At 37.7% G+C, this 24,833-nt stretch overlaps 1 pseudogene; it reads right to left on the bottom strand.

Moving 5' to 3' along the window:
• Nucleotides 1–23,836, bottom strand: part of LOC113633468 (lethal(2) giant larvae protein homolog 1-like) — a 122,269-nt pseudogene extending 98,433 nt beyond the window's left edge.
• Between the last annotated feature and the right edge of the window lie 997 nt (nt 23,837–24,833).

Genomic DNA, 24,833 nt, shown 5'->3' with positions numbered 1-24,833 from the left:
TTTGCCCTGCGCCCCGCCCCCTCCCCCCCACTTCAGATGCCAGCGGCAAGCTCATGCTGTTGCCTGTGCTTCTGACCCATTGCCTATAAATTGGAGATTCCGGTGATCCTCTCCAATCAGGATGCCAATTGCAAGTCCAGGCTGCTACCTATACTTCCGACCCACTGGCTATAAATCAGAGGTTCCCACAGAACTCCTCCTTGGGTTCAATTAATTTACTAGAGTGGCTCACAGAACTCAGAGAAACATTTTACTTACTAGATCACTGGTTTATTTATAAAAGGTTATAACCCAAGAACAGTTAGATGGAAAGGAAGCATAGGGCAAGGGATGGGGAAAGGGAACGGAGTTTCCATGCCCTCTCCAGTCTTGCCATTCTCCCCAGATCTCAACTCAGAAGCTCTTCTTTTTTTTCTTTTGCGGTACGCGGGCCTCTCACTGTTGTGGCCTCTCCCGTTGCGGAGCACAGGCTCCGGACGCGCAGGCTCAGCGGCCATGGCTCACGGGCCCAGCCGCTCCGCGGCATGTGGGATCTTCCCGGACCGGGACACGAACCCGCGTCCCCTGCATCGGCAGGCGGACTCCCAACCACTGTGCCACCAGGGAAGCCCCTCAGAAGCTCTTTGAACCCCACCTTTTGGGATTTTTTTGAGGCTTCATTATGTAGCCATGATTGTTTAAATCATTGGCCTTTGGTGATGGATTCAGCCTCCAGCCCTTCTTCCCTTGGGAGGTCAAGGGGATGAGACTGAAAGTTCCAAGCTTTTAATCACATGGTTGGTTCCTCTGGTAATCAGCCCCCATCTTTAGGTGATCTGTCAACATTCCAAAAGTCACCCCATTAACATAACAATATACCTTTATCACCCTCCTCACTTAAAACATACTAAGAGTTTTAGGAGCTCAGAAAAGGGATGAAGACCAAATATACATTTATTACAAATCATAATATCACAAAAGGTGACTCCTGTTATTAGGGAACTTACAATGCAAAGTTATAATAATAGGCTGGTGGGGAGGCATACCAGGATGCCTGAATTGGCTTTTTCTAAACTACACACCTCTCTCAACTCTATTTTGCCGATATTATTAATCTCCTGTGTGTTTGCGTTTAAAAGAGTGTATCAGTGCACTGAAACAGTGCATTTTAATCACCTGGATCCTTTTCAAAGTGCAGATTTTGATTCAGTAGATTTTGTCTGGGACCTGAGTTTCTGCATTTTCATCAAGTCCCCAGGTGAAATCGGTGTGCTGGTTAAGTCTCCTGTCTGAGTAGCAAAGTTTGAGAAATCTTGTATCGACACCTCTAGTTCTCCATAAATAAAGTAATAGGTTAAACCCATGAAATAGTTAAATTACAGTACAGTAAAATGGTTAAACACTTTCTGAGGATCAAGTGAAGTCCACTGTCTGGACTTTAAAAGATCATGATAATATCTTGTAGATTGGGTTATGGGAGCTGGTTCCAGGGGAAACAGGTGGGATGGGACAGATGTAGTGCGGCTTGTTCTTATCCCCCTCCTCTAGTAATAAGGTCTTTTTCTTTTTTCCTTTCAACCTTACTGAGATACAGTTTACATAAAATGCACATAACCGCTTCTTGAGGCTTATGTGGTTGTAAATCCCCAGCATTCAGTGTTAAGAAATTGATAACCATCATTAATAAGTAAACATACTGAGCCACTATCAATCATATGGAACTCTGCACTTTTTTCTCATTTCTCCTACTGATCCCCTTCCCCTGGTGGGAGTTAGCAAGAAACAGGACTGTGCATCTCTAAGAACCCCTTTTGTCAGTTTCCTCTTTGAGAAGGAAAGGAGTATAAAGTTAGCACTGAGCTTTTCTGGAACTGTTGTCATGGGGTTGGCAATGCAACACATTGAGGAGAACCTGGCGAGTCAGGTCAGGATTTATGTTGCAAGACAAGGGGTAAGCAGAAGGATGCCAGGAGCCAGAGCTGGGGTGGGGGAGTGGATTTCCCAACAGATGGACAAGGCCCACAAAGGTGAGAGCCACCCCAAAGCTGCATGGGGTAAACTGAAGGCAAATTTGGACCTTAAACACTGACCTAATTCATGGTGTGTGTATGTGTGTGAGTTTTCCCTTGATTATAACAGTAAATCATGTTCCATGTAGAAAATGTGGAAATGCTAGAAAAATTTTTTAAAAGCCTATTATAAATCATATCATATAATATACTAGCAATATTGCATAAGAATATATCACCTTTACCACTACATCTATCTATCGTTGCGGTTTTTAAAAAAATTATTCTCTTTTTTGGGGGGTGAGAATTTAAGGTCTTAAATGTTATGAAATGTAGGACCCTTCAAGAAGTGAAGTTAATGAAGCACATGGTAACTGTGAGTTGTCCAGATCTAGAGAGAGAAGCACAGGGCTTCAGGTTTTTGTGTTTCATCTTCTGCCAAAGTCTGTTTGGGGAGAAGTGGGGAAACACCACTTAGGGCAGTGTTTACCTGCTAGCCCAGATTTCAATAAGCTTGATCACATTTCTGCCCAGTCTGGGGACTCAGACACAGGTATGTAGTTGATATAAAATGTTAAACTCTACTTGAGTAGTATTGTGTTAGAATAGTGGTTCATATTTTTCTTTCCTTAAACTAGAAAATATCATATGGAATGCAGACAAAAGTTGACCAACATGTCTAAAAAGAACAGATGTTCCTAACCATTACTTTGAACATTTATTCTCCTAGAATATTAGCTGCAGAGGTAATATAATCCTGGATATTTTTGTCATGTTTGGATTTTTTTGGCTGTCCATGAAAATGAATTGTTGCTGTTATTTATGATCATTGATGTTAAAGGAAAACACTGTTTTATAAACCTTGAAGCTTTTCTTATGTTTTATACTTTATAACTAAAATTTGTGAAAGTCCCAGATTAGCTTAATGATCAAACTGTTAAAGCATGACTCCACGGGATGCCTGGCCTCTTACAAAGATATTTAGTGCTTAATTTATAAGTTTCTCTTTTGTGAAACACCAAAAGGGTCATTTTCAAGTGAGAAACCTTTCTAATCTCAATTTTGCTATCTGAGAATCACTTAAGTGTTGCCCAGTTCAAGGGTGTACATTATATTCAATCCCATGTAACATAATTCACAGTCTTTTTCTAATGCTAGAGTGTCTGTTCTTTTCTTCGAAAAAATTTTACACAATATAGCTGATGACATACAGCTCCCAGTCCAACCCTACCACTGATGAGGGATTACTGGAGAGATTTTTGGAATGTGAGCTCTCAGAGGGCAGCTGGAAAGATGGATGTGCCTTCTTAGTTCCTTTGGTTTCCTAGGAAGTTGGTGTGTAGGGTGGAGATTCACCATGCCTGTCTACTTCAGAGAAATGTTCATAATACATCTTTCATTTCTCAAGACATTACTCCTGTGCTTAGATAAATGGAGTTTTTCCTGTGCCAGTGGGAGTTCACCATACTTACTTAGATAATGCACAGATTTCTTTTTCTTTCTTTCTTTCTTTCTTTCTTTCTTTCTTTCTTTCTTTCTTTCTTTCTTTCTTTCTTTCTTTCTTTTTCTTTTTCTTTCTTTCTTTCTTTCGAACACAGCGATCCTCATTCATTTATTGTCTGTGGCTGCTTTTGAACTAAAAAGGCAGAGTTTTGTAGTTGAGATAGAGACCACATGGACTGTAAAGCCTAAAATACCCACTCCTGCTACCGAAGGATGGTGTAGAGGACCTATTATTGGGCCATCCACTCCTTCACCTATTCAGCCAGTATTCATCCAGCAAATATTTGGGGGATTCATTATATGAGCCAATGGAAGGAGAAGAGAATCTTGACTGCCCTTCTGCTAATATGCTGACGAGATACCCTGAACCACACTTCAGGTGAAAACATTTAAATTTAGAGGTAAAATAAAACTTTAAAATTATATTGCAAGCTAGCAAGACAATTCAGTCTCCTCAGAATCCAAAAATAATGTGATGGTGGGAATCCAGAAAGACACACTAATACTAACACTGATCTTTGCCTAGGAGGCCTTTGCACCACCTTTGGTGATCTTGACCTTTGGTTTGGATGTCTCTGCAAGGTGCACGGGACTTGAAACAAATCTACTGCCGACATAAGGCAGGAGGGCTTTTGGGAGCCTGTTACATGACTCTTGTAAGCTAAAGTGCTACACTTTCAGTTTAAGAGTGAATTAGGAATAAACTTTCATAAACAGGAGGAATTTTCTACACAAACTTTGGTGATAGGTGGCAGGGCATCTCTGAGACTTTGTAGCACAAGCTGGCCTTGTTTGGACCTTGTTTGGTGAATTAATGTATCCTCTGTGGAAAAACAAAAAACAAAACAAACAAATAGGAAAACCACATGCAAAGAATTTATTTTAAAATAGGACCTCATTTAATGGTCTGGGACTTCATGGAGGTAAACAGAAGTCCATTTTAAAGGAAATTAGTCTCAAATCAAGCCTCAAAGAATTCCAAAAGATAAAGTTACAAGGGAGAAAAGTGCATAATCAAAAATTAAAACTCATACATACACACAAGGAAACAAATCACCATGAAAGAGAGCCAACAGAAACAAGGCATAGCAATATTAAATCTGAAAAGACTTCAGATAATTTATACAAATATAAAATAAAAATATTATACAAGTATAAAATACAAATATGTTTAAAATTAAAAGATGGGTAGGAAAATATGAATAAAAACTACACAATGATCAGTCAGATTTGAAACATCTAACAATATAATATTCACAATTGTTAAAAAATTTCAAAAGATGAGTTAAATAGCAAACTATACAGAGGTTAAAAAACATATTAGGGAAATGAAATATCTGAGGAAATTACCCAGAATACAGCACAGAAAGACAAAAGGATAAAAAATATGATGTGTAATAAGGGAAAAAGCACCACATATATCTAACTGGATTCCCAGAGGGAAAAATTGAATGGAAAGCAGTATGGCTTAGAGAAATGATGGTCAGGAGTTTCCAGAATTGATGGAAAACACTTAATTTTCAGATTTGAAAGTCTCAAAGGATAAATAAACTTAAATCCACACTTGCAGAATACTGACACAGAAAATGTATAACAAAACCACTCAGCAAGTGAAAGCAGTTCACACACAAAGGAAAGGTGATTAGACTGAGTTGACATTGCATTTCATAATGGAAGGTGAAAGAAAGTATGGAATTGTATCTTTAAAGTGCATACAGAAAATAACTGTCTATCTAGAATTATACATCTAGAAAACTTGGTCCACAAAAGCAGCAGCGTGAAGAAAGTTTCAGAGAAATATGAGCCGAGAGAGTTCATCACCAACAGTCCCTTCCCAAAGGGGATTCTAAAATAGGTCCTTTAGGAAGGAGATCAATCCCATTTGAAGTGTAGGATTAAAGGAGAGAGAGAGAGAGGAGGGGAGGGAGAGGGAAATTCTATGTGGAAAAATCTAAACAAACATAGACTATATAATATAAGTCCAATTTGAAGGAATAATTAAACAAAATATTATCATCAAAATAGTATTTGTCTGGAGAAGGTGATTGAAATTAAAGTTTCTTATAAAGTTTGGGGGGAATTTAAAAAGATTGGTTATCTTCAGGTTTTAAATTAAGTATGCTTCTTAAAGTTAATAAGGCAGTCACAAAAAGATAAAATGTATAACTCTCAAATTATTATATGGAAAATTACGATGTGGGAAATATCAATACCAATTGTACTGGTGCAAAAACAGAAATATAGATCCGTGGTACAGGATAGAAAACCCAGAGATAAACTCATGCACATATAGTCACCTAATTTACAACAGAGGAGGCAAGAACGTACAGTGGAGAAAAGACAGCCTCTTCAGTAAGTGGTGCTGGGAAAACTGGGCAGCTACATGTAAAAGAAAGAAATTAGAACACTACTTACCACCATACACAAAATAAACTCCAAATGGATTAAAGACCTAAATGTAAGACATAGGAAAAACACTCTTTGACATAAACCATGGCAAGATCTTTTTTGATCCACCTCCTAGAGTAATGGAAATAAAAACAAAAATAAACAAGTGGGACCTAATGAAACTTAAAAGCTTTTGCACAGCAAAGGAAACCATAAACAAGACGAAAAGACAACCCTTTTGGGAGAAAATATTTGCAAATGAAACAACGGACAAAGGAAGGATTAATCTCCAAAATATAAAAACAGTTCATGGAGCTCAATATCAAAAATACAGCTCAATTAAAAAATGGGCAGAAGGGGCTTCCCTGGTGGCACAGTGGTTGAGAGTCTGCCTGCCAATGCAGGGGACACGGGTTCGTGCCCCGGTCCGGGAAGATCCCACGTGCCGCGGAGCGGCTGGGCCCGGGAGCCACGGCCGCTGAGCCTGCGCATCCGGAGCCTGTGCTCCGCAATGGGAGAGGCCACAACAGTGAGAGGCCCGCGTACCGCAAAAAAAAAAAAAGGGCAGAAGACCTAAAAAGACATTTCACCAAAGGAGACATACATATGGCCAAGAGGCACATGAAAAGATGCTGAACGTCACTAATTATTAGAAAAATGCAAATCAACACTACAATGAGATATCACTTCACACTAGTCAGAGTGGCCATTATCAAAAAATCTAGAAACAATAAATGCTGGAAACGGTGTGGTGAAAAAGGAACCCTCTTGCACTGTTGGTGGGAATGTAAATTGATACAGCCACTATCGAGGTTCCTTAAAAAACTAAAAATAGAACTACCATATGACCCAGCAATCCCACTACTGGGCATATACCCTGAGAAAACCATAATTCAAAAAGATACATGTACCGCGATGTTCATTGCAGCACTATTTACAATAACTAGGACGTGGAACCAACCTAAATGTCCATCGACAGATGAATGGATAAAGAAGATGCGGCACATATATACAATGAAATATTACTCAGCCATAAGAAGAAACAAAATTGAGTTATTTGTAGTGAGGTGGATGGACCAGAGTCTGTCATACAGAGTGAAATAAATCAGAAAGAGAACAACAAATACCGTATGCTAACACATATATATGGAATCTAAAAAAAAAAAAAAAAAAAAATGGTACTGATGAACCTAGCGGCAGGGCAGGAATAAAGATGTAGACATAGAGAATGGACTTGAGGACACGGGGCGGGGGCGGGGAGGGGAGAGCTGGGGCGAAGTGAGAGTCGTATAGACATATATACACTCCCGAATGTAAAATGGCTAGTGGGAAGCAGCAGCATAGCCAGGGAGATTGGCTCAATGCTTTGCGCGATGACCTAGACGGGTGGGATAGGGAGGTGAGATAGGGATAGGGAGGCTTAAGAGGGAAGGGATATGGGGACATATGTATGCATATGGCTGATTCGCCTCGTTGTACAACAGAAACTAACACAGTATTGTGAAGTAAATATACTCCAATAAAGATCTATTAAAAAAAAGAAGTCAAATAGGTAAAAAAAAAAAAAAGAACAGGAAAAAAGGGATAAAAAGGAAACACCAACTAAGAAAATGTATATGTAATCATAATACGGATGAACTAAACCTTTCAGTTAAAAGCCAAAATGGATTAAACTCATTTGGAAGACAGATGATTAGAGAATGAAAAATTCGTCCTTTTTTAGAAAGATAATAATAGGACATTAGTGACACCTCTTTGCTGCCAAACTTGAGACAAACATGAAAATGGCAAATTTCTAGCATAAATTACCAAAACAGGAAAAAAAAAATAGAGCATACAAATGCTCTATATCCATTAAAAAATTGTATCAGTAGTTAATGTCCTCAAAAATCACCATTACCCCATCACTTTATTAAAATATTTTACTAAAGCTTTAAGGAATGGAAAATTCCAATCTTATAAAATTCATTCAGATGAGAGAAAACAGGAGTCTACTACTCAGCTTATATTTTTGAGACAAAGACAGTATTTTTTTTTAAAAAAAGGACCATTACAGTCTGATTTCACCAAGAACTTAGATTTCAAAACTTGAAGTATTAGCAGAGTGAATCAACCAGTGTATCAGTATTATATGGTAAGCAAAATTTATCTTAATAGGAATATAACATTGACACAGCCTCAGAAAACAATGGGATCATCATATAGGTCCAAAAACTTACTTGATACGGTTCAATGATAAATAATGATAAAATTTCTTAGCAGAGAAGGTGAAAAAGAAACTTTCTTAACCAGCTAAAGAGTTGCTGACAAGAAAAAAAAAAGCAACATACTTAATGGTGAAATATTGAAAGCTTTATCATAATTTGTTGGTGGGTGTATGGAACTGGATAATGTGATTTTAAAATGTGTATGAAAAGCAAGGGCAAGAAAAGCCAAGATATTTCTGCAGAGGAAGGACGAGGTTGAGGGACATGTCCTACCAGATATTAATTCTTATTATAAAGTTAGGTTAATTAAGATATTTGTTGTTTTAATGGGTTTCGCCAAATAGGCCAGTGAGCCAGGAGAGTCCAGAAACAGATCCACACTGTTTAAGACAGTACTGGCACTGCAGATCAGGGGGGGAAAGTATTGGTTGTGTGAATTGTGCTGAGCCAACTCTTCGTCAGTATGGGAAAGAAGAAATCTTTTCCTTACCTCTCATACCATATACAAAGATCGGGTCCGTGCATTAAAAATATTAAATGTGGGGCTCTCCTGGTGGCGCAGTGGTTGAGAGTCCGCCTGCCGGTGCGGGGGCGCGGGTTCGTGCCCCGGTCCGGGAGGGCCCCGTGTGCCACGGAGCGGCTGGGCCCGTGAGCCGTGGCCGCTGGGCCTGTGCGTCCGGGGCCTGTGCTCCGCAACGGGAGAGACCCCAACGGTGAGAGGCCTGAGTACCGCAAAAAAAAAAAAAAAAAAAAAAAAAAAAAAAATTAAATGTGAAAGGCAATTTTTGATCTTTTGGAAGATAATGGAGAATATATTTATGCCCTTGGCTTAGGAAAGATTTCTTAATGAAAAAAAATTAGCAAACTACAAAGGCAAATTTTATTTCACAAAAATTACAAATATTTATCAATAGATGTTACAAAAGTGAAAATAGACCAAAACCAGGAAGAATGTACTAACAACATATACGTGCAGTGGCAAGGGATTAGAATCTGTAATATACAAAGGTATTCTGCAAATTTGTATTTGAAAGCCAACTAATGCCAAAGAAACGATGGACAAATGATTTGGATGTGCACTTCTCATTAAAGGATCCGTGACTTGCAAGTAAACAGCAGATGTTTGACTTTACTAGCAGTCATGAAAATACAAATTGAAATGGCAATGAGATAGCATTTATAGTTACCAGATCGATAAAAGTTAAAAAAACAATCTACAATATCTTGTTTTGGTAGCAATGTGGAGCAGTGGGAACTCTCATACAATGTATTTGGGAATGAAAATAGTTAAACCCACCTTAGAAATCAATCTGTGTTATGTAATAAAGTGGAAGATGCAAATTCCCTACAGTGGAGCAGTAGGTACCCCAAAGAAATGCTGTACCTGTGCACCTGGAGACAGGTAAAATAATACATAGATACCTTGTATATAATAGCAAGGAAGTAGAAAATATCCCAGACGTCCATTGATAGTGGAAGGGATAAATGAATTTTGGTATTTTTATGAAGTGCAATATGATACAGCAGTGCAAATGAATATGCTACAACTACCTGCATTATCACAATTAAATCTAAAGCGCATAATATTTAATGGACAAGTGAAGGCAAAAATTACGTCCAATATGATTTCACTTATAAAACAAAACATAATATGCAAAATCAAATAAGATGGTAATTAGAATAAACTACAAATTAGGTAAGGGAACGATACGGACTAAACTCAGGATGGTGGTTACCTCTGAGTGTGGGCCACTGATGGAGATGTGATCAGGGAGATGGCATCAGAAACACCAATAATGTTATTTTGAAGCTGGGTGGTGACCCACGTGTGGCTGCCTGTTGTATAGCTCTTTTTCATTCATATGTATTCACATGTTATAACTATTCTTCAGTGTATGTTTAATTTAAAAAAGGAAAAAAAAAATCTCTGCTTAGTATTTGAATATTCAGTACTTCCAGTTATAGTCTATCCTGCTATATGTGTGCTTCTGTAACATTAATTAGCTGTTACACAATTTGTAAATATGGGAATGAGATCTACTTAGAATGGAAATTATGTGGGTTCATGTGCAATTCGTATTTTGCACCAGCAAGTAACAACATTTAGACTCGAAGTACACTAACACAGCTGAGCATGTAAGGCATGGAGGAGAAGAGTACTGTCCATGATGTCCACTGACTGCAAGTTCCTTGTCTGGCTCACTTGCCCGTGTGCTCTGTCTTGGATGAGCTAATTGAACAATTTTCCTGTGTACATTTTGTTCCTTTTCACATCATTCAGCAGTCTGAAGCTTTCCTTATGCTCCCTTCCATCAAGTTACCTTTACCCATAATTATTTAAAAGTAAAGTCCCATATTTGTCATAGTATTTCCTTATTTATTAGGTATTTAATGTCTTTTAAACTGTGCACATATTTTAAAAATTAGGATTTTTAAAATTGATGTGCTCTAGTTATAAGTTTCATGGGTTATAATCTTAAAATCTGTCAGTTTTACTGTCTGATTTTGTAGAACATGAAGGTTATTATTTTCTAGACATAGGTTATATTTTCATAGAAATCCATGTTTCTGTTGGTTTTGATTAGATCAAGTCCTCTACAGGTAAAATAATAAATTAATGTTTAATTAATAAAGTAACATTTATTAATAGATTAATAAAATCATTTACTGTTTGTCTACCACATGTACAATCCAATGCTAGATACTAAGGGAAACATAATTGAGCACATAACAATATTTGATCGTAAATAAGATAAAGCCTGCCTACAAAATAAAGGTTAAATTATTAGCGATCAAGGTCCTGCAGAATCTTGACCTAATCTACCTTTCCAGTCTCCTCTTCCTATGTTTGCCTTCCAGTTACTCTCGCCTCCAGCCATATTGACTTTAAAAATTACAGTATAGTTGATTTACAGTATTGTATTAGTTTCAGGTATACAACATCGTGATTCAATATTTTTATAGATTATACTCCATTTAAAGTTATTACAAAATAATGGCTATATTTCCCTGTGCTGTACAATATATCCTTGTTGCTTATTTATTTTGTACACAGTAGTTTGTGTCTCTTAATCCCCTACCCCTATCTCACCCCTCCCCATAGTGACTTATCTGTTCTTCACATACACACACACCATGAGGCTGAAAGGAGATAAGCAAATTGTAGGGCTGTAGCTTGCCAGTTCCTCTTTCATACTGCTGATAGTGTTAATTTACTACAGTATTGTTCATATTATAAAAAATTCACTTCTCCTGTTTTCAACCTTTAGTAGTTCGACATAGCCAACGCAATTGAGTATATATTCATTGCACAGTGCCCACAGATCCTTCAGCATATGGTCCCACACACCCTCCTCACTGACCCTATGCTTTAGTTACCTTCAACAGATACAGTGGGGTCAGTCTTCCTGAGTTCAATCCCAACATATCCTGCCTTCTTTTTCACCCTTCTTTGGCTCCCCATCTATGAAATGAGGCTAAAACAGACCCTAGCTCACTAGACTGAGGATTAATCATGCAATAAATATCAACATTTGTCAGAGTGCCTCGCTCAGAGAAAATGCTCAAATAATGATAATGTTAGGTAATGCTGTTTTTCTGTGGTCGCTGTTTTTATTATAACATCACCTTCATATGACTTCTAAGGCCTCAAAGAAACATTGGTGGTGTGTATGTGTCTATATATATATATATATATATATATATATATATATGTTTGATCTCTTAATAATACTATAAAGCCATGGATTCTTAAAAGTCTTAAAAGAATACAAACATCAACTAAATTTAACCGAAGTAGATGTAACAATTTTTAAAATGCTTATCTCAAATGGTAACTTTAATATCTAGTTCTGGCTAGATACAATAAATAAATACAGTTATTGCATATCGGCTTTACCCTATGCGACATATAGTCATTGAGTACTTGGTTTGTCTTATTCACTTTCCTGCGCCCTATAGAAGCTTGCAAATTACCCCATTCCAGCTGTGTACCTGCAGGCAAACTGGTCACCCCTGAGTCCAGTTTCTTTAACAGTAAATGGGAATAATGGTGCCTACTCCATAGAGCAATGAGAATTAAGTGACACAAGCTACTTAAAGCACAGCATATATTAAACATATAATAAATGGTGAGTGTTGGTTCTGGGCATCTCACATCAAGCATGATGACTATGGTTAACAATATTGCGTACTTGAAAGTTGCTAAGAGAGTAGACCTTAAAAGTTCTCACCATGCAAACAGGCAAAAATTGGTAACTGTATGAGGTGGTGGATGTGTTAACGATCCTTCTGTGGTAATCATTTTGCATTATACACATAGATCATCACATTGTATGCCTTAAACTTACACAATGTTATATGTTGACTCTATCTCAATAAAGCCTGTAAGAGTGCAAAAGAAGAAAAATAGAAAACTGATCGGCTAAGAATTAATGAATGTATCTCCTTAATACTAGAACCATTTTTTTCCCATTAACCAGCATAGGTTCCATGAAGTGAGACCCTGAATGTAAAAACTACTTTTATTCTTCAACTTCAGTTCTCTCAATTTCTCATGTTAGACATGGTAAGGCGAATAAGGTGTCTAGTTGTTTATTAACTGTTTGAATGTTATCAGAGGATTTTTAAAAATAGCAATTTATTCTAATTTTAATACTCCCTGGATAATATTGAAATAAACCAGTATAATTTAGCCTTAGATAAAAGCATCACATGTTTGGAACATGAACCTAATTCTATCTTTTGTTGAGCTGCCCAATTTAGTAAGAGCATTTCAATAGTACTTCTTATAAATGTAGTGTGACTTAGAATACTGGAAGCTTCCCAGAATGTGAAAAAAGGAGAATAATTTATATTTAATTGGTCTAAACCTACCTTTCCTAGGTCAATAAGAAGAGAAACCAGCAGCATTAATCAAGATAAAATTATCAGCTGATTAATCAGTGTTCTAATTACTGCATAGTTCTTTACCTTTTCAGTTTTAATTACTAAACCTCATTGTCTTTTCCATATGGCTAATATGTATTCACAGTGTACTTTTTCTCCTACTGAAATCATTAGAACAAAAAATATACATTCTAAATATTAACCATCAAATGTAAGAAATTACTACTGCCTCTTAAGAATTTCCCCAAAAGGTATAAATAAGCTACTAGATTACTTAAGAAAAGAATGATAAATTCATGGATATTTAAATGGGCAATTATTTAACTCTGATTATGAAACTGTGCTTTGTGAGACAGTACGTCTTGTCAGTCCTATTTCGTCAAGTGAATTTGTGTAAATTGTGTCTGAATCCAATTGCAGTTAAATATAAATTAGGAAAGTACATTGGAGATTTCAAAAAATATTTGTTTTGGGGAAGGCCTGAATATTTCTTTTTAGATGTGTTGACTTCACTGCATGGTTTCTCACCCTCAGCACTGGTAACATTTGGGCACCATAGTTCTCTGTTGTTGGCGGCTGTGCTCTGTAGGTTCTTGGCCTCTACCCACTAGATATCAGTAGCAACACCTCCTCAGCGGCCAACCACTGCTTTTTGACAAACAAAAACGTCTCCAGACATTGACAAATGTCCCCTGGGGGGGAAATAATCCCCCCACCCCTGTTGAGAACTACTGATTTTACTTTATGGCTACCATTAAAACACTTATTTGAAAACAGATATACTATGTAATAAGGCAGATGAGCAGAAATTTTCTATAGGTCAAGTATTTTTATGGAAAACTCTTTTGATGTAGAACTTTCCAGACACTTTGGATGATATAATGGTGATGATCACCACTCTGATAACAGCAATAAATAATGTTCACTGAGCACATCTATGTCAATCACTGTATGAAGGTATTTACATGCATTATTTTATTGAATCTTTAAAGTAGCTCTAAGAGGGAGGCGCACTTGTTACCTACTCCCTCTCATACAGAGTTGTGCAAGCTTAAACAGTGGTTAGGCTTACATGGTTAGGCCTTTCTCACCCTATTTGATAGGACATGATTCAAATAACTGTCCTTGAGGACCATTTTTCCATTTCCAAGGAGGTGAGGATTTATTTTTATTTTTGAAACAGTTTAGAATTTTGACTACATTTTCAATTGTGCCAATCTGTAATCTATTAAGGAAATTAGTGTGAAATATTTGGGTTTATTTAAATATTACATGAGGATTATCTTGAAATTCCAAGGTGGACTTTTCTTTGATTTTAACTAAAGACCGTTATGGGGATGATTGTAATGAAATGAGCATGTGATTATTTAATTACTATATAATTGAAAGATGGTTTTCTCTGAAATGAAAAATATTTTCTCAGCAAGTTTTCCTCCCTTCTTTTCTCCCTTTCTCCCTCTATTCTTCACTTCCTTCTTTCCTTCTCTCCCTCTTTCCTTGCTTTTCTATTCTTTATAAGAGACTGTATTGTCTCCATTATGCATTATGTATGCTTGAAATGGGGAAACCATTGTAACTAAATGACTTGAGCACTAATTAATTTTATTTGCATGGTCCTAATGCACAAATGTGAATACTGATGTGGCAAAGACTTAATTGTATTTTTTAGCTACTTCATTCAGTTCTAAGTATTTTCCCCACCTATGTAGGTTTAACCTTCTACTTCTACTAAATATTAAAACTGTTTCTAATTTTAGATTTGGGCTTATATGACATATAAGTCTAATGTGTCATTCCTAGACTTTCAATTACTTTTAACTCCTCTTTTCAGAAAGGTGTATTTGGAAAGTTGGACTGAACGTGCATGACTGCCTCTCTGGTTATTTATTCCAGAATTAGAGCCTGTTCTAAGGCATGTGATCTGTACAGGGCTTTTAAATGACGGTAGTAAACCTCTGTATCTGTAGTGATTCAGCTGTGAAATCCTCCTTATTACCTTTTAAGTACATCATAATAAAAATACTTATTGCTTATCATTCTTTGTGGGGGAAAAGAATATTTGCAAAGCAAAGAGGTAAATGAAACTATCATTTTTACATGGTGGTACAGGGATTTTTTTTTAAGCCATACTCAATTTAGGGTATATAATGTTCTGTGTTCTTTAAGCATAATACTATTGAGAAATAAATTGGCATAATGTTTAAATTATAAGAGGAAAACAGATTTGGAATGAAAATCATTTGCTGAGCATAATGGTAGACCAGGCCGGTTACCTCAGTCCTTCGTTGTGATGAATTAAAATGCTGTTCCCTGAAATCGTTTGTCACGTTCAGCATGTTTTGCAGGTGTCTGCTTTGCCATTTTTGACCAGGATCTTGAATAAAATGTTAGGCTGGGCAAACACAGCATGGAGAACAATTGGATGTTACAGGTACATGGAGTCTTTATATATTATAGTACCACTACTCATCACAGATCATGTTTCCATAACACTTCAGTAAATATATTTAAGAAACCAGGGGAAAAAAAAGAAAAAAATACGGACACCCAACGAAAAAAATTATCAAAGAACAAGAGCTGACAATTCACAAAAGAAGACATTTAAATTTAAGGAAAGGATGCTTAGTCCTATTGGTAAGCAAAATATTGCAGAGTAAACCACAATGAGTACCACAGTTTTGATAAATTAACAGAAACGTTTAAAACAGTAGTAACCCAACACTGGGATTCACTTTAGTTATAACTTTCCTGGGGGGCAGTAAGTTGGGCAATATGTATAGTAATGTAAATTTTCAAATGTAAATTTATTTTAATTCAGATATTTAATTTTTTAGGAATTTTTCATAAATATAAACATGCACACATAGATGTGAACAAATATTTAACTGTAAGATTTTAACTATTGTATATTATTATTTTTTTAACCTTAAAAATTTTTTTTTTAATTTACTTATTTATGGCTGCGTCGGGTCTTCGCCGCTGCGCGCAGACTTTCTCCAGTTGCAGCGAGCGGGGGCGACTCTTCCTTGCAGAGCGTGGGCTTCTCACCGTGGTGGCTTCTCTTGTTGCGGAGCGTGGGCTCTAGGCGTGCGGGCTCAGCAGCTGTGGCTCGTGGGCTCTAGAGCACAGGCTCAGCAGTTGTGGCGCACGGGCCCAGTTGCTCCGTGGCATGTGGGATCCTCCCGGACCAGGGCTTGAACCCGTGTCCCCTGCATTGGCAGGCGGACTCCCAACCACCAGGGAAGTCCCTATTGTATATTATTTATATTAGCAAAACTATTTTAATTAGAATATTACCACTCTAATAGTGATTAATAGACCTTAGGTATTGATTATCAATGGCTACTGACATCAGTTAAAAGACAGGCAGTCTAATATTATGTACCACCTGATGGCAGCTCACCATGCCACCTATGAAATAGTATTACCAAAACATGGAACCTGAATCTGAGCAGAATTCTAAGTTCCTATATCTAGGAAATATAGTCGATAGAGGTGCATGTTAAATGACCTGATGATGTCGCAGTCAGCAAAATCCAAGACACAAGAAATACTCTAGATCCACTGATGAATTTTTTCTTCTTTCTCCCCAACAAATAAGTTGCAAGGGAATTAAAAAAAACAGATGGAAAGGAATCTATTGATTAAAAGAGGTTTATTGATCATTTGCCATGTGTGGACCTTATTTGGACGTTGATTTGAGCAATTAGGAGAGGCAGTAGGGGGAGAAAGAGGGAAGGAGGGAATATCAAGGGTTTTTGAGCATTGCTTGGGTGTTTGATGACATGAAAGAATTACTGTTAATTTTTTGAGGTGTGATAATGGTATTGTGGTTATGTTTTTTAAAAAGTTCTTATCTTTTAAAAGTAAAGTGGGGAATGGGTGAGGGTATAGAAGAAATAAGACTGACCCATGAGCTGATAATGGTTGAAGCTGGGTCATGGGTACACGGTGGTTCAATATATCAACCTTGCTTAAAAACAACAACAACCCTAAATGTTTAACAGTATGGCTTCAATTAAATAATTTATGGTATACCCAGGAAATAAAATAATAGGCAGCCATAAAAATGATCTTTATAGTATATATTATGTAGAATGTTTAAGAATATTCAGGCCTTCAAAATGTCCATAAAATATTAAGAAATGTAAAAAGGTTACAGAGCGACACGCAGAGAATTATCCCATTCAGATTACTAGAGTGGAAATAAAGATCTGCAAATTAACAATAACCATCTCTGCGTAAGAGGATTATGGGTGATTTTAATTTTCTTCTTTGTGCTTTTTTAATGTATTTTAAAAATTACTGTAATATGCATATATTTGGTTATCAGGTTTGTAATTTTATTAAAAATGAGGGAAAAATATACTTTGGAAAACTATTCTCCATAAATGATGAAAACAAAAATTTTGTGTAAGTTTTTAAAAATGTAAGCCAAGCACTATTTTATGGTTATATTATAAAATAATGTATTACTATCACTTGGCTGGGAAAAGTCAAGGAAAATTAGTTTTGTTATTTATATCTTGTTTAAGAAAGCAGTGAAGTATAGAATTTTTTTTCTTTTTAATGAGAAAAGGTCAAGGAGAAAGTCTAACATATATAGAATACCTGGATTAATCTATAAAAATCATTCTTGCAATCCTCAATACAAACTTTTGAGGTTTACTTCTATGTGTTTTTTAGGTGAGGAAACAGAGAGCTAAAGTTTGTAATTTCCTGCGCTGGGAGTGAACACAGCTTCCAATAGACCTGCCTAGTGGTGTGGAAATCTGACCATTTTGTTAGGATGTATATTTCCTCAGGCTCAAAAAAAAAATCATACAATCTATTCTTTTGATACTTATTATTCCAGTTTCCAAGATATTCTCATCAAAGGGATTAAAGTAAAGTTTGAAACTGAACATTTCTTTGGTTTAGAAAAAATTGAAGTGGTAAGAAATAGCTAAATCCACAGTGTTGCCTGATAAATAATGTGATCCCATCCCTTTCCGCTTGAATTTCCAGGATAGGTGTATCTCTGAGTGAGGTCAGGTGTGCACAGGACATTTGAAGGGGCTAAGGCTCACCTAGCTCTATACTCTTATCCATGTAATACCACAGATTCTTTGATGCCACCGTTTAAGACACTTTTATCAAGTAGTGTTGTCTTTGTCTTTGTTTTTGTTTTCACTTTTTAAAGGGATACCCATTGAGGTGCCTGTAGTAAGGTATACGGAGTGGAATCTGCTAACTGATGAGAAGTTAACTGGTTGTTTTTAACTGGCTGTCAAAGGGAGGGTTCAGAAAGGAAGAGTGCAGAGTACCTAACATGGGGATGGTGACTTCTCCCTGTTGGCACATTCTTCTTCTCTCTCTACAAGCCTTTGTTGAGCACCTGCTATGTTCCAGGCTATCACCTGGATAAAGAGTCTCGGAGTACATCTTTGAGTATTTTCAAATAAGATAGACTTTAAAACATTTTATGTGGCTATAGATATAGTGTTAAGTTCAGTCAAGATTAGTTATTGGTGCACTGGGCCCTTACATACTTTTAATGGACTAGTGCTTACTCATCTGTGAATTAAAAGAGAGTAAGAAATGAAAACACAGGCACAAGTAATCTATTCAGAACAAAAAAAGCCACAGCTTTTCCTCCCAGTCCCTGGGGGGGGAGGGATACCTGTACATGCACACACATTTTATATATATTACATGTATATATTCCTATAAAATATTAATATATTTTAATCTGGACTTTTTTGGAATACATTAAATATGGAAATCTTGGCACTTCATACCAATGTGCTTCACAGACAGAATCACAGTATTTATGTAGGAGAGTGTCATAGCATACTGGCAGTGCTTGTTAGTTTTGCTTCTAAAGTATATTAACCAAGATATTATCTTGATTATTATGACCCTTCACAGAGATCTCTCTTTAATTATAGTCTTTATCTCAATATAAGGGTAATCTCTTCACCAATCAGTTTACTTATTCCTATCCTAATAATTCTATAAAAATAATGTGAAAATGGCATCTCCTCACTTTATAGATTAAAAAAAATGGGTAATTGTTCTTAATATTATGGAGAAATTTATATCTCTCGTGATTCAGGACTTCAGGTAGGAGTCTCCATTTGAGAAACTCAAGTAGCGAATCTATTGTATGTTTTTGCATTTTCTGAAAATTATGTTTTGTGTCCACTCTTAAGTTACTTTCCTTTTCTAATTGCATGCATTATTTTAGTTTTCTAAATACAGCAGCTATTGAGTTTTTCTGTACTCATGTATAGAATATGTAAGATTAATGCATAATTAGAGCCATTGCTATATCTGCACTTTCGGCAGTTCTGTGACCTTCATGTTTTTGTTTCTTAGCTTAAATCTTAGATATCAGAAATAACTCTTTTTTTCTGAATTTACACAGAAAGCAGAGAATTGATTTGAACTACTCTGACTATGTTTTAAAATGTTTTGAACCTTGATGAAATGGATAGGAGCTTCTGCTCTATTAGGGTTGATAAGAATCACGTGCATTGCATTAACTTTCCTTTGGTATTTCCATACAAACTCTCCTCGTATGTCACATTAATTATGAGCATATACATTTCATACACTGGGGAAAAAAAATCAGAGCTGACGATTAGCTTGGTGCTTCAGGGTTTTTTTTTTTCCTGAATTGAATTGAATTCTGGTCTTATTTGACTTCATATTGCAGCCCATTTTGCTGGCATGTATTAAATGTGTAGTGTTCTATTTATTGCAATTGAGGATCTTGTTTTATGATCATTTTTCTGACCACTTAAGATAGAACATGAGGACTTATAAGTACTGCAAACACACTGGTCATTGAACATATCAATGAGTAAAAGGTGAGTGGGTTGGTGATAAATGAGAGAGAAGTACCTTTGTTTCAATATTTATTGAGGATTGTTTTTAATGAAGTGTTCTGTCTAGAGTGGAATTACTGCTCTTTGTCTCCCTCTTCATAATCTCTTTAGTGGGTCAAGTTGCTGTCTGTAGCTGTATCTTCATTATTTAGAGATCTTGGGAAAGGGTGAAAGCCTCACCTTAGTTATCAACTAAGTACTGTATTGGTGTTTTCCGTGAGTGTGTCAGAGTAGAAATCCACTACTGTGCCACAGGGAGGGAAAGCTTTGTAGTGCACTTCTTTATGGATTTGTGAAACCTTAGTCTAATGGATATAAATCTAGGAAATATATATCTATGATGGGTTTTGGAAAGTACAGTTTTGGCATCAGATGCCATGGTTTCTATGTTGGAAAAAGGAAGAATATTGAATTGTGCCAAAGGTCCAAATGCTCTCTCTTTCTCTGCAGTGAAACCTTGCTGCATGGGATGGCTTTTAGACAGGGAGAGCCTCAGAGCGTCTGTATCAGGCCTGAACAGGGGAGAGTGGGGGTTTGTGTTGACAGTTCTAGCTTCTGCAGATTATGCCAACTTAATAAAAACAAAAACTATCACGCATTTAAGACTTCATCACTGAAAACACCACTATTAAAACAGTAACTGAATTTGCACCATTCCAACTTGATTTTTCAAAGTGATTTCACATCATTATCTCATGTTATCCTCTCAACAACTCTGTGAGATAGATAACCCAGGTCTGATGGGTTTGTCTTACATTCTTGATTATTCCTTGTTACACTTGTCTTTTTATCCTCTTCCTTTCTACAGGACTTTCATATCTATATATAAAAATGCTTAACTCTTTAAGCAAGCAAATAAAACATCAACCCGTCCTTCAATGACATCTGCCTTTATTTTCCAGTATTGCCACTACCATCTGCTCTGTCTCTCCTTTCCCCCTCTAGAGCCAAGTGTCAGGAAGGGGGGACTCACTGTCTAAATATCCTTTCTTCCATTCTCTTCTCTGAATTTCTCAAAGTCCTATTGTGAATTGTTTTCAGCATTTGGCACTGAGAACTGTTCCTTCCTTCTTCCAGCTCTCTCCTATCTTGTGCCTCTGCTCCTACCCTCTCAGGGAGCTCCTGATCAAACCTAATTTGAGGGCTCTTCATCCCAATCTGCATTTCCATCCCAGCCTCTCTTATACATGTACCAACTTTTGTATATATATGTGTATATATATGTATATTTTCAACATACACAAAATTGAACCAATTTTCAATGTGTTCAAGTCTGTTTCTTTTTAAAACTCTATTTCTGACTTTGCTTAAAGAATTGATGGTCACTGTCTTTGCTCATGGCAGAATTCTGGGTCAGGTTTAGGACCCTTCTCAGCTTCCGACACCCTCATTTTTCAACAACATATATTTTGTTAATTCGACCCACTTAAAATTCTGTCAATTACAATTTATTATTTTTTTTAAAAAAATTTCACCTGTGTTCCCTCCCTTCATCTGCACTGACACCGTGTTATTATAGAGTCTCACCCTGCATTAGTGCAACTACCACCCCAGCCAGTATCCCTGCTTCTAACTGTGCTTCTTTCTGAATATCTATACTCCTGCCAGAGTGTGTTTTTAATATTTACTTACTTAAAACCCACCTATTTTTTTAACCACCTTTCAGTGCAGTGTTCATACTCTTTAATATATCACACGAGATCCTTTTTGATCCATTTCAGCCTCCCTTTTCAAATCTAACTTTTTCTACACTTCCCCTGCATCTTACTCTGTGACTGCAAGGAACCACTTACAATTCTTAGGATGCTCGGTGGCCTCTGTCATCCTTGCCCGAAATGTCCTCTGTACTGGGTTGAATAGTATCTCCCCCCACCTCCCCCGCCCGCCCATTCGTGTTCACCAGGAATCTCAGGATGTTACCTTATTAGGAAATAAGATCTTTGCAGATGTAATTAGTTACAGTGAATTCATACTGCATTAGAGTGGGCCCCTAAATGCAATATGACTGACGTCCTTATAAGAAAAAGAGAGAAACACAGGGGAGAAGACCTTCCGAAGACAGAGGCAGAGATTGGAGTGATACATCTACAAGGCAGGGAACGCCAAAGATTGCTGCAACACCGGAAGCTAGGAGGGAGGCATGGGATGGTTTCTCCCTCTTGGCCTACGGAAAGAACCAACCCTGCCAACAGCTTGATTTCAGACTGCCTAGCCTCCAGCACTGTCATTTTAAGCTAACCAGTTTATGGTAATTTGTTAGGAAAGCCCTAGGAAACTAATTTACCCTCTACCAACTCACCCCCAATTGTAGTAGCCTCAGGACCTCCCAAGTTTGGGCAAGGGCTCCACCTCTGGGCACCCGGTGGTTCTCTGTTCTGTCGCTGTGCTGGAGCCACCAGCCAGTGAGCTCCTTGAGGGCAACGCACCAGCCTTTGTCCTCTGTCTCTAGCACCCAGCACGGTGCCTGGCATAGAACAGGACAGGATTTTTATGGGTGAATTAAATCACCAAAATGACAGATTTCTGATATGGGTTATCACGCATTCCTTTTAACCCTTTAATTTTGTTTGCTGCGTTGTGTGTTCAGTGGAAGACTTAACTGAAGTATTCAGATGTGTTTGCCATTTTGACTTTTCTTTTGAGTGACCCTAATGAATAGCTGGTTGTACTTTAGACACCAAGTTCTGCCGTCAATGGGAAAATCCCATGTAGCTGATGGTTAATATTTCAGCAGAGGTGAGTTTTTCTGGTTGGTAGCTGGCTTCTTTAGGAAAAGGGAGCTTGCCCCATGGCAGTGGGATGGAAGAGGCTGAAATGTGGAGAGCGGGCTGGGTGCCTCGGTGATGGAGGGTAGGCAGGGACTAGAATGTTAAAGTGAAACTTGGGGCCATATAGGGTTTTTGTTGCTGTTGTCCAGAGTAACTGAATGAGAATAGTGGCAGCAGTGACCTATAATAAGTTCTTGGAAGTTGGGGACCTTCTTACTCTAACTAGTTCCATTTCTGTGCCCGCCTCCCCATCTCTAAACACTTCCCATCCACCTACAGAAAGTTGAATTTTATCTGCTGCTTCTGAAAGTTCCTCAAATACCCCAATTTTCTTTCTCATGATTGCCCAATCTTTGCTGAGTATGATTTCATTCTTCTCTTATAGGTGACTAGAAGGAAAAGATAAGAGATGAAAATGATTTTTTTCTCTATCACCAAGTCCATTCCCTTTTGATTCATCAAAAGACAAAATGAATTCCAAAAAGCTTAATGGATTTGATAGCTGCATTGCACATCTAGAAAAATTTATCCTACCAAAAAAAAAAAAAAATCCCCATCAATTATTTGGTTAACTGATGAGAAATTAAAGGCCAAGTTTGGAAATTGTTCAAGTTTTCTATGAATATTCATAAATAATTAACTTGCATCTCAATTTAGAACCTAACAACAGTTCATTTCAAATTTTTTTTTTTTTTTTTTTAATATCTGAGTTAATTATATGCTGAGATCTGGTTGCTGGGTCTTCCCTCCTAGTGGTGACTGAAAAACTGCAGTCTGTGAAAATAACCCTTTGCTTCTGTGGCTTTTACCATGTTGTTGTGTACTTGAAGGAAGACGCGAAATCATGCTGTTTGAAGGCCAACTGGCTTCCTAAGGGGGGTGTTTTCTCCCCTCCCCTTCCCCCAGTCTTTTCTCTAGGCCCTATATGTCTTTGAGACTGAATTCCTTTCCTCCACACTTTTTACTAAAAGGGCAAAAAACAGTGTGTAAGAAAAAGAGACAAGAAAAAAGGAATCTGCCCCAAAGTAAATGGTGAAAAGCTAAATTGCTAGTCGTCCTGGGATTTAAGCCCCTTGTGAGAGGTACAGCGATTGCAAACCCCTCACGGTGAAAAACACCAGGGAGAACTAAGCCTAACCGGGTAAAGGACCTCGGTACTTTGTGAAACGCTGCTGCAGAGAAGAGTAATCAGAGACCTGGGCTGTTAGCACGAGGGAGGCCATTCGGGGACTGCCCCTTTTGTCTCTTCGCCTTGTACGGGCTGGCGGATGGAATAATTGTGGACAAAGGGTCCACGGAGGGCGGAGGGTAGGGTATGAACTCTTCAGGCAGCTGCTTTCAGCTTTATTTACCGTGCCATCTTTCAGCCGAAGCCTCCTGTCCAGTTACGAGCCTCGTCTGGGGCGCTGACTGCGGGGTAACACTGCCATCTAGTGGCCACCTCGCCCCTGTGAGCCGGCTTCCTGTGCCCTCTGGCTGGCTCTGTCGCTCCCCCTCTTTCTATCGCTCCCTTTCTCTCTTGCTCTCTCTCTCGTTTTTAAAAAAGGTTTTTATCCCATCAAGAAAAAAAAAAAAAACAAAACAACCTGGCTCTTGGAAAACAACCAACTCTGTTGGAACTCAGAGATAATAATCAGTTTCTCTGGGCCTGTGAAATTGGCTCATTAAGCGTGCTTTTTAACAGAAAATATTGGAAGCGATTAAGTCTGCTTTACTGCGTGGGCATGAAATGGCCAACCTTCGGCCACCCACAGCTCGTAGGTGCCTGGCGCCGTTTTATGCATGCAGCGTAATGTCTTTACTTGAAGTGCTGTTTATTCATCACCTGCTTATTTATCTCTTTGCATTTGGCAGGCGCATCGATCAATGTTAAACTGTCACACAAGGTTATTTTTCTTTTACATAACAGTATAGGCCTAAGGTAGTGGCATATTAAAAGTAATAACTTTCTAACTTGTAGCTCAAGATGACAGCCCCATTTTTACCGAATATATTACAGCAAGGAATTTCTCATTCAGTTCTCCCTTGCCCTCCCTCCCTCCGTTCCACTAGTACTCAGCTTTTCCAAGGTCAAAGGCTTCATTCTGCCTTGCTCCCCTCCCACTTTGCATACCACTCGGTGTCCCCTTCACCTCCAGTTATCTCGCTCTTTTAGGCTGATAAGCCCACAGAGAACATTCTGTCCACAGGGAGTACACATCTTGCTTGTCCTTCTTTATG

The sequence above is a fragment of the Aethalodelphis obliquidens genome, unplaced genomic scaffold (assembly GCF_003676395.1).
Source record: "Aethalodelphis obliquidens isolate GAN/ISIS:26980383/991018 unplaced genomic scaffold, ASM367639v1 scaffold40, whole genome shotgun sequence".
NCBI lineage: Eukaryota > Metazoa > Chordata > Mammalia > Artiodactyla > Delphinidae > Aethalodelphis > Aethalodelphis obliquidens.
This window is presented reverse-complemented; position numbering and strand designations above follow the sequence as displayed.